Genomic DNA, 18,921 nt, shown 5'->3' on the forward strand with positions numbered 1-18,921 from the left:
CACAAGCTTTCTCTTTCCTATTCTTACTAATTTCTCCCCATCCTTCTGAGACAAGCGAGTGAGAGCTTGGGAGGGCATTTGACTCATAGCCAAGGCTAACCCACCACAGCGAGCAGGAGGTTTAATATCCAATAAGCAGGTCTCGCACTCAAACGCTGCTCTGCACTGCAGCTGTGAGCTGCAGCTGCAGCAAAGGTGGCTCATTTAAATGAGCAACTGCAGCGACTTGAGGCTCAGTGCTGGCTTCATGATTTCATCTGCTTGGATGTCCGGCATCCTAAGAAGGTTTTGAATGAGAGCAGCCTGCCCCTTTGACCTCCTTCCCTTTCTCAGTGCTAATGCAAAGTACTCCAACAGTGTCTGTATCTGCCGAGTTTTCCTTCTGGTATTCTACCATGTGTGTGCAGACATTATATTTCTTGCAGGAGTCTTATTCTGGATGCAAATGGGAGACTCATGGTCGTTTGCACTTGCAGATAGGAGAGAGGAGCTTGCTAACTTAGTTGCAATCATAAGGGATGCATCTCTCAACCAGATATTTTGGTAAAGATGCTCTTTGATATGAAGAAGGGCAGAAGCTCCCTTTGGTTACTTGGAGACAGGAGTTGAGTTCCATTCAACATTGCTGATTTTAAGGGATGAAATCAAACTGAATGATGAAGTTCTAAAAAAAACAAACAAAAATTCCTAAAAAAATTATCTTGAATTTAATTTCTCTTTTGACTTTTATGCTGTGTTTGCAGGAGGGAGAGGTCAGCCATGTGATTGTGACTGCACATAAAAATGCATTCACATTCATAGACTTCCCTGTGTTCTGAGACAGTGACTCCTCCATTGTTCCTTCTTCACAGCTAAAGTAATCACCACTTACCTTCTTTATGATCTTGAGTTTTTCCTCTTCAGCCTTTGCACTTTTTCTCCTGTACTGCCCTTTGGTATTGTGGAATAAAAAATTATGCTGGAGGAAAACTGAGCACAGTACAGAAGCTGCAGTGCAGGAAATGACAGAGCTTGAATGTGATGGGCACAGGTGTGACATAATATGGAGGAAAAGGTTTTTGTCAGCCCCTTGTGAAGAAAAAGTCCCCAAGTCAGATATTTGGGGAGTATTTTGCTTCAAGGTCCTGCAGTCAGGCAAGTAGCCATGTACACGAGCTGCATCCAAATACAGACCCTTTTTTTTCTGGTGAATTGTATTGATTTTGCAAGTATGCAGTCAATTAGCACAGTGTGCTTATTCTGAAAATATGTTTCTTTAGCTGACTGTGTCCTTGTTGTTAATGCTTACAGTGTGGCATTGTGCTAGGAATTGGGTGACTTGGTTTTGTTTGTGGGCTACAAATCAGGGTCATTGTAGGTTGGGTCCTTATTTTCTGTATGTTTAAACAGCTCTATTGTCCTCATATAAAAGTATTGATTTATTTGGCAGGATAAACTTTTCTTAGTAGAAGTAGGCTACCTCTGTCATCTAATATACACAAGCAGGCTTAAGAGATTTCCTGGAGGAAGTGTTATGATCACCTAGGCTTTCTGGTTAATTTGGGCAGAAGACCCTAATTCAGCAGATTCTGTATCTCATCCTTAATTTTGACTTCTGCTTGAGTGTGATGTCAGAAATTATACTGCTTTCATGAGGATTCGATGTAACAAAGTACCATGCAGTTTATTACTCTCTGGCAGTTGTTAATTACTCTTTGTAAAAATGCAATCAACTTTTCTTCAGTTTCCATTTTGCCCAGCTTTAGCTTGAATGATTCTTGATGTGCCCTTTCTGCTATTTTAAGAGTTCCTTTCTATTACTGAAAATCATCCTGTGTAAGTGATTATACTTGGTAAAATACGCAGCTTAAAGTTTCCAGTATTCAGGTCCATGTACAGGAGAAAGTGTTTCGTAGGCTTCCAGTAGGACTAATGGTCATCTGATTTTTTGTGTTAGTTTTTTTGAAATATATTGAAAAATATCTTTTACATGGAGAACATGTCTTTTGAATCTCCTTCTAGCAGATTTCTGTGCCACTCACCTTCTAGGGATGGTTGACCATGGAAGACCTATGAAGACCTGAATGGCTTAAAACATTCTTGGCTGCGTAGCATTACAGATCTGTGTTTTTTTGTGGGACAGAAATGAAAATGAAAGGAAATTTCATCTAAGTAGATATAATAAGAAGTATGGAGTCCTAATCCACATCCTTATTTTCTATGCTGTAGCTACCTTTGTTCTTTGAGCAGCTTGTTAGAAAATGCAGTCTTATATAGACATGAAGTATTTTGCCTTTTATCACTTCATAAGTGTTTCCTTTCCTGGAGACCATGCAAATATTGTTAGTTTCCTTGATGTTCTCATTAGAAGCCAATGATTTATGATCTCATAGGGAGTTAATATATTTTCTGTTGCAGAAAGGGTTATCAACGCCTTTTGGTTTAACATCTTTTGTAACAAAATATGAACAGGTGGAGATGTTTGTGTGTTTTGTCAATCTATTCCAAAAGTGGCTGGTCAAGAATGTAGGTGGCCTTTTAAAGGTGTGTACCTGGGGAGCAGAAACTGAGTAGTGAGTCTGCTGGCAGTCAGACACGTGCACCATGAAGTCAGCACAGCTGGTGGCACATCTGGAGGAGAGGAGCAGAGCATCCCTCCACACGGTGCAGATGGGTAAGGGAGTTTCTGAGTGAGAAGACTTTTGGTTAGACATCAAGCCTTGGTGTAAAGTGGAACACCCGGGTCTCTGCTGCCATGGTTCTTATACACTTGGCAATGCCATCTCTCGTTGTTTAACAAGCCCCTCCTTGCAGGTGGGTGCTGCAGGCAATGCTCCCTCATGCAAGGTGTCCAGATTCACATTTCATGGCACCCCCTAAACATCAACTCTGCGACTTGGACTCTTGAATAGCTTCTAAATTTGGATACCACAGGCTTATATGCCTTAGTCTGGCAGCACCGTATGTCTGGTTGTTCCTTAGTTGTTGGGAGGTTGATAGATGCTGAACTCTGACCATGGCACTTGAAGTAAGCAGACAATTGCAAGCACCCCAGCTGTGTGAAAATTTGCTTGCGAAGTACTGCAGCGGCTTTTGCAACTCTGAAACACCAAGCATATATATTTGTTCCGTAAATCAGATTAAAAAACCTGATAAACCTGAGATTTGTAGCTGGTTAAAAGAGAGGAAGAGCATAGCTGTTCAAATAACCAGATGTACTCAGCAAACTCTTTTACTGGGGTAGTTTTACCTTTAGCCGTGTTCCTGCCATTGGCAAAGTGACAGTCCTGTCACAAGAAACAGTTACTACTGAGTTCCTCTCTGGGCATGGAGCCCAGAGTTACCAGTTGTATGCGATGAGGAATGACAGGGGAAGTTTCAAAACCAGCATTTACAATAGGAGTTCCCGTGCTCTTCTGGAGTAGCTGCTGTGCTTTTTAATGCTGTGTGGGAGTGGCACTTTATAAAGAACATCGAGGTCATTTGTGTGTTTGTGATTCCTGATTTGGTTTGGAATTTTAAAATTCTACAATACTTTCAAAATATAAACAGTACAGGAGTTGCTGAGTAGCACTGAAATTGAACAGTGTTGTAATGTATTTTGAAAGGAAACCTAAAGTCACTCAGTGGATGTACATATTTTGCTGCAGTCCCGAGTGCTGAATCCTATCATGTCAGGGCTCAGTTCATCAAAGTTCATTGTCTCATCTGTCTCTAGCTATATAAAATTAAAGCATCTAGGCCAGAAAGTGCTTCAGTCCAACTATTTCGGATGCCTGTTTTAGGGTGGATAAGTCATGCTCAGATCAAGTGTGTCTCCACTGGCTGCTGGGTACATAAAGGAGTAGTTTGGATGCTGTATTTGAGTTCAACCCTGGAGCAGCCCCACAGCTCGGGAGAGCTTGCAGCCTCCTGGTGTCATTTAAGACAGAAGTTGTGTGCTCTTGGTGAATAAAGTTTCCACTCAGAACAGCACTGGGGAACCTCCTTCTCTTCCCCCTGAGCAGACACGTTTTCCTGGAATGATGCCTCCAGCTCTTACCAGCTGTCTCCTTCTGGCTCCGGCTGTGTCAGCTCGGATGTCACTACCTGCCACTGCTTTTCAGAGCCAGTGATGATCCCACAGAGATCTGACAGCAGGGCAGTCTGCAGGAAGTTGAATCTATCAGTTTATTGCAAACAATTTGCAAGTTTTGGCTTGATCTGTCTTGATGGATTATACCCAAAGCAGACCCAGCAGTGCTTACAGAAATACTTCCACCAGCAGAGCAGTGGCAGACACCATTGGACAATAACTTCATTGGCACCACAGGATGTAAAAGGAATGTCTTTCTGCAGTCTCAGCAGAGGAGACAGGGCTTGTCAGCCTGGATCTCATCCCCTGGACTGTGCTGTTCTCTAGCTCATGTCTTGTCTAAAGCCTCCAGTTATGTTTAAACAGTGTTATGTCTCAGGTGTGCACTTGTGAACTTGGTGTGATCTGCCAAGCTCAGATGAACCACCAGGGACTGTGGTGTGCTTTGGGGGCAGGCGTAATAGCTGCCAAGGAGCACTTCAGACAGGACAGCACTGAGGAGGACTGTGTGTCTCAGATGTAGTGAGCACATCTATAGATAGCAAAAGTTGGTTGTATTAGGGGGTTTGGTGAGAACAAACTCCAAGTTTGCTATAGATGTTGGCAGATGATTTCTGTGCTTGCACACAGTCCTGCAGAGTAATTTTGTTTTCTCAGGCTTTACAGTCACAGATGTGGTGAGGTTATAAATGCTCCCTCTCTCCCCTTCTCAATTCAGAATTTGGACTCTTCCCTGCTCCATTAAATCCCACATTTAACTTTATTTTGAAGAGTTTTAGTCATAGGAATGGTGTTGGGGACAGAAATGGTACATTTTGTTCTGCTGAATGGATAGGGCATTAGATTGACAGTATCTGTCAGTGTTTAATTGCAGATTAATGGGATGTAATATGTCATTTTGGCAGCTCAGTAGCACAAGTTTTGGAGCTGCGCACAAAGTTGAGACTTTCACTTTTTGTTAGAGTGGGCTACTCTGATCTGCCTTGCACAATTTTCTCTCTGATCTCTTGTGGTAGAGAACAGGAATGTTTACAGTTCAGGTACTTAATGACCCCAGGAATATGATGCAAAACCAAAGATGTATTTTAAAGGGTATGAAGACACAGGGAAGAACTGATACAATATGAGGATGGCATAATTCCAGCAATATGCTGTTAGAAATGGAATATGTATGAAAAGCTTTATGCTGTGAAATGAGCAGCTTTCTGCACAACATCTACTAGCAGATATGAAAGTCTTATTTGTGTCCAAAATGAATAGAGTCGCTGAGCTTTACTAAACAGACCATGAACTCAAAGGGGGGACTATATTCATGGGCTGGAAAATGAGAGCATTCTCTAAATGGGTTATTGAAGTAACATTCCAGTTATTGGCTAGTTGAGCCTCTATCTGCCAATACTTTAATACTTCATATCTTGCAGCAGATGCCTTATGCTGAGCGAATTGATTTGAAGGTGTTCTCACTGAGGACCACCTTGAGACCTTTACTTACCTAAAATCTACCATGTACTGTAAACAGCCCTCCTTATGTCTGCAGATAAAAAAAAAGCTGTTTGGGAATGGAATAGATTGTATTTTGGCCCTAGGGCAGGAGTTAAGTATGGAATCAAACAGGTGTTAGAAAGGACTTAATCACTTTAAGATGTAATAGTTCTCCCTCAGTTTGTGTTTCCTTGTAAGACAGCCTGTCAGTGTTTCTGTGCAGGTTCAAGGTGCCTCCTCAAGAGTTACTTACTCTTGAACTCCACAGCTGACAGTCCTTCTTATGCAGACAGTGCAGTGTGGACTGCCATAAGATAGAATGGATTTTTTCTTTGATGGGATAGGGAGAACGTTCCTGTGTAGCAATTGACAGAGGAGGTATTTATTCCTCCCTATCTGACGGGAGTCACTTGAAGGAAATGTTAACCATCCCAGAATGAAAGAAATGGCTTGGAAAGCTCTGTGGCAAGCACAGGACTGCTTCCTCTGTGACAGACTTCAAGGCAGCAGTTGTAATGGTAGGCAATTAAATGTCTCCCTGACATCCGATCCCGTCAGATCTCGGAAGCTCAGCAGGGTCAGCCCCGGATTAGTACTTGGATGGGAGACCTCCTGGGAAATGCTGGGTGCTGTAGGTTCTAGTCCTGAGAACTTCACTGTCACTGTCCAAGCTCGCTCGGCTGTGGCAGATGAACCTCAGGACTGAAACGGTGGGGCCAGTTCTGCGCACGCTGAGCCTCACCTAAAATCCACTGCGCAGGCTGGAAGGGCACACCCACGTGGGGAGAGCCCTTCCCAAATCTTCGTTCGTGAAGCTGAGCCACACACACCCAGTATGAGTTGTAATGGTGTCTCAAAGGACATATGAGGAGAAGAGGGAGCCCGCAGTGAGTTGTTTCAGATGTGTGTGAAAGATCTGCTGGGAATTTTATCTCATGCTTATGGCTACCACAATGTTGGTGCATGTGATGCACCATTTGTTCATTCCTTCAACACCGGCATAAGTATTTTACATGTCCAAGTTTTCTCTGGCATTGTAAAAGTGGAAACTGGCAGGGCTTAGCTTAGCAAGTCATTACGTGGAGGACAGCAAGTCTATTGTTGAAGCTGCTGACCCTGAGGGACCAGGGATGCTTCTATATTGAAACAGCATTTCTCTTAATAATCTGATGTAGTATGGCCTTGACTGTAGTTGTATGTGACAGTGTTTTGGACTTGTGAAGTGCTCCACTGTTCCTTACAGACAATAACCCTACCATGCCCAAACCTCCATGTCAGAGTAGCAGCCCAGGAAGAGTATCACTGCAGCTGCTATTGCTTCCAATTCCTTATAGGTCAGTGAGGATGCAGCAGCAAAGCATGGGGAGTGGGGTAATCAGGCTCTTCCTCCGCTCCCTGTTGGCCTGAGTGTTTTGAGTCACATCTGGAGAGGGGATCATGAGCAAGTCTTCAGGGTTAAATGTAACACTACCCACCTGGGGGGCAGTTAAATGCCTCCCTGACATCCGATCCCGTCAGATCTCAGAAGCTAAGCCCTGGATTAGTACTTGGATGGGAGACCTCCTGGGAAATGTCGGGTGCTGTAGGTTCTAGTCCTGAGGACTTCACTGACACTGTCCAAGCTCGCTCGGCCGTGGCAGATGAACCTCAGGACTGAAACGGTGGGGCCGGTTCTGCACACGCTGAGCCTCACCTAAAATCCACTGCGCAGGCTGGAAGGGCACACCCACGTGGGGACAGCCCTTGCCAAATCTTCCTTCGCGAAGTTTGGCCATACATACCCATCTGGGAGGAGAGGTGCAGACTGCGGTGCCTCCAGGGCCCAGATGTGTTCCTCTGGACCTAGCTGAGCTGGGAAGGAGGTGACTGTCCACAGCCACCTGCCAAAGGTTACTGCCTTGGCGGTCTGCGGAGTGAGCAGTCTGTGTGAGTACTGTCTTATCTGCTCCAGCCACAATCAGGTTGCTTAGCTCAGGCCAATGATTTTTGTTGCTTTATACCAGCACTGATGATTTATTTTTCCTAAACGTAAGTAAGCAATTTTGACAAAAACCAGCATTTCATGCAATACTGTGGGGAACACTGAGAAAGAAGTTTCAATGAGTAACTTGAAGGTGTGAAACTCTTCTAAAGGTACGTGGGGATCTAGGAAAGAAGTCTATGATGGACTTTGATTCATAACTCTTTGCTCCTTGCTCAGGGCTTGTTTCGCAGCAATGGGTGAACTAAGTGCATTTATGGTTTGCAGAAAAAAAGTGAATTTTTAGACATAATAATAAATATATGTGGATAATACCACAGAATGACAATCTTACTTCAAAAGAGTGGTAAAAACCTAATAATTCTTTTGTTTAAAAGGACTGAGACACTAATTCACCTCTAGAACTGAGGAAAATATTTATCATTAGTACCATGCTGGTGGTTTTAGTAGTGTGATAATAACGCAAACAGTAATCTGTAATGCAAATGTTGACGTCTGATTAATAGAAAAAATAACACGAGCAATTAATCCACAAGGGACTAGATCATTATAAATGCAAATTAGATCATCAAAGGGTAAGCCACATAGAAATAAAACTACCCCAAAACATGATTAATTATTGAAATTCCAGTAAAAAAGCATCTTTAACAATAGACTCCTTGGAAGACATGTCATGTGGTTCATTGAAATTCTGGACAGGGTTATTTTACAAGCCCAAAATGGATTAGCTTCATTATAAATATGATAGGGACATTTATTTCACCCAAGATAGCATTCTGTTTTAGCCGTAGAGCACAGCCTTAGCACTAAACTGACTCATTCCTGATTTGTGCACACACTATTTTCATTATAGTATATAGTTTTCTTGGGTAGGTCAGGAGACACCTGCTTGCATTTTTTCAGGGATGAGCATAGCTGTTACATAAATAAGTATATTATACCTGCATATGATCTTAATCATCCCAAGATGCAGTGTTAGATGAGAGATTTTCTGGTCAGAGCACAGATACTTGACAAAAAGTAGTTTCTCTTCTTGTCTTTCAAAAAGCTTTTCAGGTGACCTTGGGCAGATCACTTTACCTCCCTGTGCTTTGTTCTCTACCTTGGTTTTGAATGCTTCAGTTTTATGATGTATAACATGAAATTATTTAAAAGGTCTTAATTTCAAGTAATGCTAGGCATCTACCCTTGTAAAATCCTGGTCACTTTTTAAAAGCTCAATTAAAGATGTTATTATTTTCAAAAAACCCAGGTGTTATTGCTCTTCAAGTGGTGTTAAATGCTCAAGTATCTTCACACTTTGAAGATACACAGTATTTTAGTAGTGATTATAACATTAAAGGCCAGGATCATAATCTGCATCTTTCCTGAGGTTAAATTTTACATTTTACTGGTATTGCAGACCTACTTAGGAACTTGGCAATTTCCTCCTTTCTCTTCAAACCAGACTCAATGTGCTTTACTGCTGTAGTTTAGGTGCCTTTTTCATGGCATTGTGGTGTGCTCAGCACCCTGAAGAACTGGTTTTATGTGACCCTCTTCTTATGCAAGGCTAGTTGGAGTTTGAGATCTGTTGCTGGAATGAGTATTTGAAAGAGTGTCAGAGGGAGGAGAAAATGTGAGAAGCATCTTTGGCACTGGCAAGCAGGCTTGTGAGCAGTCAGGGATACTGGTAGCAAGGATCCAGAAAAAGCTAACAACAAACTTTTGTATACAGGACAGATTGAGAAGGCTGAAGCTGAGATAGAATCGGAACAACTTTGTCTTGCTGTTCAGTTTCTTTATTAGCCAGGACATGCCATATCTTTCCTTACTTTCTCTTTTCAATACAAGCAGAACCCAATCCAGGTTAGTCTCTGGGTTAGAAAGTGTCTCAGAACAAGTTTTTCATACTGCTCTACTTAGACTATTCTATGCTGCTTCGTCTGTCCACATCTTTGTATAACCTTCTGTAGGTGACACCAAGTAGAGTCACAAATCCTGGTTATGTCAGGAAATCACGTGGTCACCTCTCTTGAGCTTCAGTTTTCTTTTGGTTTGGCACCTGACCTTTCAATTCAGTTTTGCTGCTTTTTTGTTTTACTCTGCTGATTCCATACAGAATTGTCATCTCAACTGTGTCTTGAAGTTGTTATCCAAAAAGTTTGCCTTCACTAGAGCCACAGTCAGTAGTTTTTATGGCTCCTGAATATTATTTTCAGCCCTGGCAGACTTAGCTTTTGCAAATAGCACTGGAGTGCTGATGCTTGTGATGAATTTCTGTAGCTGAGAAGGCCACCTGATGGTAAATGTTTCTGCTCCTTCACTTCAGTCAAATGGCTCTGAGGCATTTCTTACAGGAACTTAGCTGGAATATTGTATTAGATACCTTTGTGCTTTTGAGGCTCCAACAGTGAGATTTAAATGTTGTCGGACATATACATAAAACCCAGGAAATGAGAAACAAATACCTGACAGGAAAAAGCACTTTTGCATTTTTATACTGTCATTATGTTTTAAAATATAACCCTTTTGGTCTGATTCCTGTGTATACCACTCCTGTAAAGGAAAAAAACTTGGCTTTGACTTACCTTTCATGTTGTGCTCCTGAGCCTTGGCTGGTACCAGCAAGTCACTTCTATTACTGTAAGCATCCAAGTTTAAATAGCAGCCTTTTAACGTCTATAATGGAGAGTGTCCCACCTGGTCCCCTTTACCCTGAGGAAGGATGAATGTAATGCCTTATCCTAAGGTAGAATGTGTATTTTCCTGAGTTCCCTCAAGGCTGTACAGAGAACCCGGGAGGGAGAAAGACTGCTGAAGAAGTGAATGTTGGTAAATTGTATTAAAAGCTAGCAGACAGGGAGAGATATATGAATGCAAGATACAGAGGGTTGTTAAGTGAGGGAGAAGACTGTGAACCCAATTTATGCCTGTGGCATGAGGAGTGAAACCAGAAAGGTGGCACTCAGTAGGGTCCCTTGGTTCCTCATAAGTTTTGAATTGTCTGCCTTTCCTTTTTCAGCATCCTGTAAAATGCAACCATGGGATTGTTAGAAGAGGTGCTGGTGAAGGTGACAGGAAGTGAGAGAAGACATTTCCTAACTCTGGCCTTCATTCCCCTGCTCATTAATGATTTGTTAGTCAACATGGGGTCAGATATATCTGTATATTTGTTAAAGTGTTATGCTCTGGTAGATTATGTTATTCAACTTATGTTGTTGGTATCTTTAGAACCGCACTTGACATTAGAATATTTTGGCTCACTCTGATGAAGAAAAAGATTTTAATTTTTCAGCATCCTTTGTGCAGAATGGCAGTTATGCTTTATATATTTTTGTATTTTTAGGGGAATGTAAAGAAGTTGCTGTTTAAAACAAACGTTTGAAAACCTTCTAATTCCTAGAAATAATTTTAATTAAGGGGAAAGAGAGGCATCCTTTTGGTACTCGTACTCTGGGTTAGTAGGTTTAAATCTGAAGGGGCAGCGTGACTGATCCCTTCTGATGATCCTCCTCAGGATCCTTGTCCACTCTCCCATTATCTAATGCTTCCTCAGCCTGGGGACTCCACTGGTGGTGTCATTTCATCAGGCCATGGACCCTTGGGGGCTGGGAGTTTTTCAGCTTCGTGCTCAGCTCATGTGCAGTGCAGAATGACCTTGTGCTCCTAGAGACCAAACTCTTGTTGCTAATGAGAAGTTACCAGTGAGGTATGAGGAATTGCTTTGGAAAGCAAGGATTATGAATTAGTTTCTTTTAACTTTCTCACTCTCTTCCCACTTCATCCTCAGCTGACATGCAGCCCTCTGAAAACTGAGGTCTGGGTGTATTTGTCATTGATTTTGCCTGTCACTCAGGAGGCCCATGGCAGCTCTGCATTTTGTATGCTGTGATCCATTCTTGCAGGAGGGTGGTGGGAGCATCAGCATTGTGTGTGCATTTGTTCTGTTTGTAAATAGGGTAAAGTTGTGTCTTGTGATATGATTATATAAATTCTCTGGAGGTCAGCGGTGGAATTTGATCAATGTCTTGGCCTTTCCATGTGGACCTCCACATGGCCAACGGCTCATTTGAAGTACATTTTTTTCATCAATTCTATATGATTCCTAGGAGTGGCCAGTCTATCTGTCTGGAATTCATATTGCCAGGAAACAAGGTCTCAGCTTTTCATTGTCTTCTCTGTCCTTCACATGAAGTAGCTCTTTTTCAAGAGGGTATTTTTAACCTGTGTCTGCCTCCGTAAACTTCCTAGACATGGTTGTCTGTATCATGTTTTAGTCAAGTACCTGAAGTGTTAAATTCAAGTTTAGGTTAGGAGAGACATGTAGGCCAGGCTTGTTCCTCCTGTCTTTTGTGTGCTGTGTAGTTGTGTACTTGTTAGAAGAAGTGCTGTCTCTATGTGCATGTGCACGGGTACTCAGCTCTCACTGCAGTGGGATCCACAGCAGTTCAGTACTATGCACAGAGCAGTCACGGTGTTGATGTTGGTGAAGGAGGTGGGGAATAATTTATCGGTTTCTAAAACAATTAAACTCATCTAATGTAGGGGCAGCTGTTTCAAATCTGTACGCATCAGCCCTCTCAGTTTCATTCCACCAGCGTCACAGCTTTCTGAAAATGAAAGCCATGTACTGTCTAGGGAGTTTTCTGTTGAACTTTTAATAACTTTGTGATGAGATGCAGTGCAATTCAGCAGGTAATTGGCCTGTGTGTTACCCAAAATGTTTCTACATGAGTATGTAGGTGGAGCACAGTTTGCACTAATTAAATAATTGCTTCCATTCAGCTGAATGTAATTAATGCAACTCAGATAATGGAGAAAGGCAAGTGGGCAATTTAACTGTTGTGGGTTTGTGGCAGAATTTTCAGTGATTTATTTTGTGGCAAAGACAAAAGAATTGGGAAATATTGCTACAGAACAACTCAAATGAAAAGGGGTACTTTGCAGTATTTCTACAATATTGCAGAAAGCTTTTTCTACTTCTTTAAGGTTGCATGGCAGGTTATAGTTAGAGCTGGGAGGGAGTGAGATTTTTTTTTTCTCAAGGAGCTTTTAAGTCTTTGAAAACTTGAATGTACTGACAAGGTTGTGTCAGTGCCAGAAGTGCCCCAGTCTCCATTGCCAAAAAAGTGATCCAACACTTGGAGTTGAGGCAGGTCCAGGATTAGGCTAGGGTATTGCAGTTCAGGTCAGTAAAGTAGAGAGCCAGACACAAGCTTATGCAAACCAGGCAAGGCCCAAGGTCTTGCTCTTAATTGCAGCTCCATAGCAAATGAGTTATCCCTGAGATGAATGCGTCCCTTGCCAGGGCTTTGGTTGCTCTTGGCAGGGACTTTTTTTCCCTGTTGTTTTTTTTGTTCTATTTTCACACCTGAAATTCCAGTCTAAAACTGGAAAACCTTTATGAAAGCCAGGCAAATGACAAAACCTTCTTTACTTCTTTATTTGAATTTACCTCAATGTTTGCAGTATTGTGTATCATCACAGGGAAGAACGAGTTTGTCTCTGGCACGGTACTGTAATACCAGTGAAAAATGTGCATTCGACTACAGGCTGAAATGTTCTATGTTTTAAATCCTTCCGTCTGGTTCCTGAGCAAAGAAAGCCCAACTGAAGCAGGCATAGCTGGGAGAGGATGAAGTCTTCATCACTGGTCTTGCTGAGCAGAAGCCAGAAGGAAAGATGTGCAAACAGAAAGCATCACAACTCTCATTTCAGTGCCATGTATCTGAGAAAATGCCCCAAACCTCCTGTTGCCAAAACCTCCAGCAGTGCTGGGTATTGTGGGACTGACAATCAGTGAATTCCTGGTAATTTTATCCTTGCCACTGCTGCTGTTAGGGATGAACCACAATAGTTCAGTTGTCAGAGGAAGCTGGAGAGAAGGGCAGGTATGATCCTGTACTAATTTCCTCCTTGTTTTCACCTGTATATCTGTTCCTGCTCTCAGAGGTCTGAAGTCATGTCATGGAGTACAGGATTTACCTGCCTTGTTCTGTTACTTTGAATGTCTTCTAAGTATCAGATAAGATCAAAACCCTTCAAGTGTTCTTTAGATAAATGGCTTGCTCTTTGTAAGCAAAAGCAAAAGATTGAATTGTCTTGACATTTTATAATCTTTCTGATTTCACATGTCGAAGTTTAAATGTATTGTGAAAGGCTTCTGTCATTTTTCTGAAGTCTGCTGGGTCTCTGAGGATGGGAGTAATACCTTCACTTCCTTGCAGTCTCACTTCTGTATCTGGTTCTGTGACCTTCATGATCCAAATGTGAAGTTTTGTTTTCCTCAGGACTGTGCTGGCCTCTGGACACTATAGGCATACTTGTTACTAAATTGTATCTGATGATGAAATATGGAAAGATCAAATATGGGTTTATTCTCTGGAATAGCTCAGCTGTATGAGTTGCCCGAGGGTGAAGCTGGGTGATTTCTTGTCAATCAGTACTGTCCTGTTCTCTGTGGTACTCATCTCTGTTTGAGCTGCTGGAATTTATGGTTTGTATGAAGAGTTTCCCAGACTCAGCTCTAATCTTATTTACTTGTGAACAGTCTATGTACAGCATTGACACAAATCATTTCTGTGCCAACCTAATAAGCAGTGCAAGGGATAACATATTTAGATGACAGTGTTGGATTTGGGAGACTGTGAAGCTCATAATTCCTGCCTTTGCTTATCAAACAGTAGACTGCAGCATTCTGGTGCTGTGCAGCCCATCAGGAGTAGAGGTATTTCTGTCAAGGGAAAGAAAGAAAGTTCAGTCCTTTTTTCTTTCTGCTTTGGTGCTTCAGGAGATGCAGAGCAGAGAAATGTGATCCCTGAGGATCTCTGAAAATAGTGAAAAGAGGATTTATGGAGAAGACGAAAATCAGCTACAGGATGCTATACCTTGAGGAATTCCAGATTCAATTGACTTTTGATACCTCAGGCTTTGAGCTGTCTTTTGGTCGTAGGCACTGTAGATGATGCTGTCTTCAGGCAGCAGGCAGCACTGTGCAGGCACCCCGCGGACACGGCAGGGCTTCTGGGCTGTGTTGTCAATGAGCCGTCAAGCTCTCATACCAAAATGACTTTTGTGATAGTAATTTTTCCCACAGAAATGGCACAATTAATAATTTTTTATTGATAATAGAAGCATTTTATCAATCATTCCCCCCTTGAAATGAAAGCAGTCCAATTAATAATGCTGAAAGGAAACATTTCACAAAGGACTGGAAAATGTACCAATTTTGAATCCTGGTGAAAAATTGAGCCTTTAGTGTGCCAGTGTTTTTAAAAATAGTGTTTTCTGACAAGCCTTGTCTTGGTAAGGAGTCTCACATATCAGGGGAGATGAGGAGATAATGCCTGTCTGGCTGTGGTGTTAGAAATGTCTGCGTGTGAGAGAGACTGGTGGTGGTTGTACACAGTCCCTGTTGCTTAAAAACACACTCTCAGGTGAGACCTGCTCCCTGCCTAAGTTACACTAGTTAGAGCTTCCCTCCAGCTGCAAGGGCAAGGACTGTGACACAAATTGCTGGAATTAATATATTTTCTGATCCACAGTTTGAGTGTTCCCCACTCCTTTCAGTTGCCTGTCTGTCCTTGACAGCTGCTTGAGACCTGCTCTTAATCCAGGATTTTGGCCGAGGCTGAACCTTTGGTAGGTACCAGGGCAAGGAGGTCTTGTACTCTCGATGTCTTCCCTCCCAGGACACAGAGTGCCCTGTTAGTTGCCTTTAGGGCATGATGGAAATACCATTCGTTTAATCTGATCTGTTTAACCTTGGCCATACTGCCACTGCCCTTCAGATTTCTGTGTTGCAACTGTGATACCTTTTTTCTTCCACCTGGAAACTGAGCTCCCTTCATCACTTGGAGTGGCTGCTGGAGAGTAAGGGTTTCTGCCTTTGTATGAGGCTTTTAAAGAAATTATTCATGACTCTAGGATAATTGCATGTATTTCAGTGGCAACACTGGGTATGCATTTTTAAGAATGCTATTGAAACATTCCTACAAAAAATAAGCTAGGTATGTTCCTAGAATGCTATTTTATACTATTCAGGAAAGTATTGATTGCAGTGCTATTGAATAAAACCTACTAATTAATTTATCTAAACATTTCCAGCACTTTCCTCCTTCTAGGAGGAACTTAAAGGCAGAATTTAAACAAACACCAAGCAAAGGAAGGGGACAGAAACATTTTTTGACCTGACAACTCCTTGTTTTAACTGGGACTAGTTAGGCTGAATACATAATCATAAGCTCAGAAGCCTCATTTTTTGTTGAAGGGAACTTCTGTAGCAGGAGTTTGAAAACTCAGTGTGATTGATGTCAAGTAAGCCTGAAGTTGTGTAGGCTTTGAGCTTGTTATCTGCAATAATAGGAGTTAACCTCAGTGAACAATCAACAGCCACAGTCAGGGGCTAGCAGGGTTTCCAGATTATGACAACAAAGAGATATTGACTTTTTTTTTTCCTTTGATAGTTAAATGGAAGAGTTTAAAGAAGGACTTTGTGGTCAATGTTTTGATGGGGCCAGTATAGTTTTAGAAATTTCCAACAAGATGGATGCTTATGTTCCTTAGTAGTCTGGTTTTCTGGCAGATCTGAAAAAGTAAGTTGATAAAACAAAAAGATAGAAAACAATGAAAAAGGAAGAATTCTATTTTAGATTTTAATAATGATTTTGAGTTTGTTAACTTTATTTATTTTAACTTATCATTAATTTATTAAATTTTTGTTTTTAGTAATGTTGCCTGTAGATATGTTTCTTTAGGTGGGCAGTAGCTGCTCCTCTGCTTCAGGTAAAAATTCAGAATTTATTTCTGGGCTATGTGCCTGGTCAGTTGTATCTTTTTATGTAGATCTCTGTGCTAAAATAGGATTTACAGCAAAGGAATTAAAGTTGTGGTGTGGTGATCTCTAAGAGAGATCACTGGGTCAAACAAATTCTCTAAGATTATAAATCAGACTAGATCAAGTGATACATGAAACACACTAGCACTTCCTTGGATTGGAAGCAAGGCAGAAACATTGTAGAAACAAATCCTCCAGGTCTAATTTTACTCAAATACTTGTTGTTCTTGCTGCTTTTGCCATTTGAAACTGGAACAAATGTGGGATTCTGTTCATTCTAATAACCTGGAAATGAAAATAAAGACACATTTGTATCAATGAAGTCCTTTTTAATATGTAGAATTTTCCCAAGATGATCTCCATTCATACCTCATTTCTATAAAGTCATCCCTTAAAAGCTGCTGGGAAATAGAGTTGGGATACATTTTTCCAGTTGTAAATAATGTGTTTCTGTTGTGTGGATGTTATTTGAAGACATTATGAGGGAAAGCAGCACTTTGCACAGCACTTCAGGCTCCATGCCTGACACAGCAATGCTGTTCTAAGCAGCAGAAGTCTTGAAAAGTGTGTAAGGACACATGAATGCAATCCATACTTCATAGTCTCCTTTCCCATATAGGATTACTTCTTACTTGAAAGATCTTCTAATGCTGTACTTGAATTGTTCAGTTTATGCAATAGATATTTTTTTCCTTCTCAGTACTTCTGAACTGAGTGTGCTCAAATGGGAAGGAATGGCATTATTTCTTCTGTCTTTCTAATCTAATTAATCTGTCATTTATCCAGTAATTAGACCATGTAGATTTTTTTTGTACTCATGAAGTAGAAGAGGGGAGTGCTGAACATCTGTGTTTGTTCCTGTGGAGTGTCTGGCTGGATAAAAGACATCCTCTGGTGTCATCCTCTTCAGTTGAAACAGGTGTTTGAAGTTCACCCTTTTGGATGACTTTGAACTGAAGGCAAGGAAAGCCTGCTGGGAAAATAAGCATCAAAGGCCTTGTAGGCCTTTTGAAAGAGTTAAATCACTCTCTGATCTCACAGGTTTCAGTCAGACTGTTAGGTGTTTAAGCATCTTGTCTTTGAGGATTAATCTGAACTCTTAATTGTCCATTCCTGATAGTTTCTGTCACTCCAAGTGTACTAATCCTGCCTTAATAACTATGGTAGTCGTTGCATTGGCATAGAAACTCTTGCTATTCTGCTCATAACATTCTTCACTTAAAAGCTTTCCCTTCAAAGCCTTTCAGGCATAACTGGAGTGTTGGGGGGGGGCAAGAATTGTGTGTAGACCTCTAACATTTGGTAAATCATTTTTCCTCAAGTACTCTGGGCTCCTGGAGCACAGGAAGTGTCACCAAGTCAGCTTTTTACTAAAACCTGATGGTAGCAATGCTGTGTCCCCTTTGCTCTTCTCCTTCTGCCATCGATGGGTGTTGTCATTCTGATGACTTCATGAGCCAAGCGGTGGGTTTCATGCATGAACCCTTTACAGGCACACTAATGAGAACTTTTATACCTTGTCAGGCTTTTCTCTATTAGGTTTCAGTCCTGTGATTTTAGAGTAGTTATTGGGGTGGTGATGGTGTCTCTTTTGTCCTTCCCAAAGGCACAGTTAGTGTTTTCCTTGTATTTTGTAAAAGACACATAGCTGCTGACACACAGGCTCTTGTTTTGCAGGCCCCCAGTTTACTGGTTGTGGAAAGGCCACCTTGCCAACTGGGATCACATCAGGTTGAGCTCCCATTCCTGCATCAGGTACGTGAATAGCTGTGATCAATTTATTGATCTAAAATAACATTCTGAGTGGATAACGGCGTTTCAACTTAAGGGCTCAGTAAATGGCTTCTTAAAGAGTACAGTTTGCAAAAGCCATCACAATTATTATAATGGATCAGGCTGGTAACAGAGATGTTGCCTACTACTGATGTGGGTTGTATTTCCTTGTTTCCCTCCAAGTGGAGCGGCCTAGAAAGACATTGTGCTGAGCCCTTTGGTTGAGGGGACTGAAGTGGGAATTGAATTATCATCCCAGGATCCTTCTTTTTTCCTTAGTGTTACTGACAAATTAACTTCAAGCGATGTGGGTATCGTTTATTCGAATACTGAGTGCAACTGTATTCTTTCTAAGTCAGAATATTTTTTTTTTATTTATGATGAAGGCTGTTATAGAATGAGACTTCATTGTTTAGGAAAAAAACAATTAAATAAAATCCTGTCTACCAAAGTCATGTATGAAATATGTCCATCTTCATTCTTTCCCCCAAACCTGCGTTCCTTTTTGCACAGCCTGTGTATTTTGAGTAGGACAGAAGGCAGCCTAGTCCTTCCAGTTGTGTTACAGAAACAGTGAAGGTGTTGAAGAACATGCTGTGGGAAGGGAAGGACAGATAAACACATTAAAAAAGAGGTGCTGCAGCACCTGGCACAGTTGCTGTACCTATATAGTTGATCACCCAACAAGAAATGACTGAGACACTGAGATATTTTTGGGATAATTTCAGAGTGCAGCCTCTAAAGTGGGCAGCAGGGAAGATGATGCATTGGAGTTTATGTTCAATCTTCTCTAAAGCCTTGTAGGAAAAAATA

The 18,921-nt window shown here is 41.5% G+C and overlaps 1 protein-coding gene across 6 annotated transcripts in view; it reads left to right on the plus strand.

Annotated features, from left to right (window-relative positions):
- TSPAN4 (tetraspanin 4) overlaps positions 1-18,921 on the plus strand; it is a 437,423-nt gene that overhangs the window by 130,156 nt on the left and 288,346 nt on the right. For all 6 annotated transcript variants that reach the window (XM_071558757.1, XM_071558760.1, XM_071558761.1 and 3 more), the window contains one exon: positions 18,013-18,090. The gene's annotated coding sequence lies outside the window, so the exon portion shown is untranslated. The remainder of the gene's footprint in view (positions 1-18,012; positions 18,091-18,921) is intronic.

Source organism: Pithys albifrons, chromosome 6, assembly GCF_047495875.1.
Source record: "Pithys albifrons albifrons isolate INPA30051 chromosome 6, PitAlb_v1, whole genome shotgun sequence".
Lineage (NCBI taxonomy): Eukaryota > Metazoa > Chordata > Aves > Passeriformes > Thamnophilidae > Pithys > Pithys albifrons.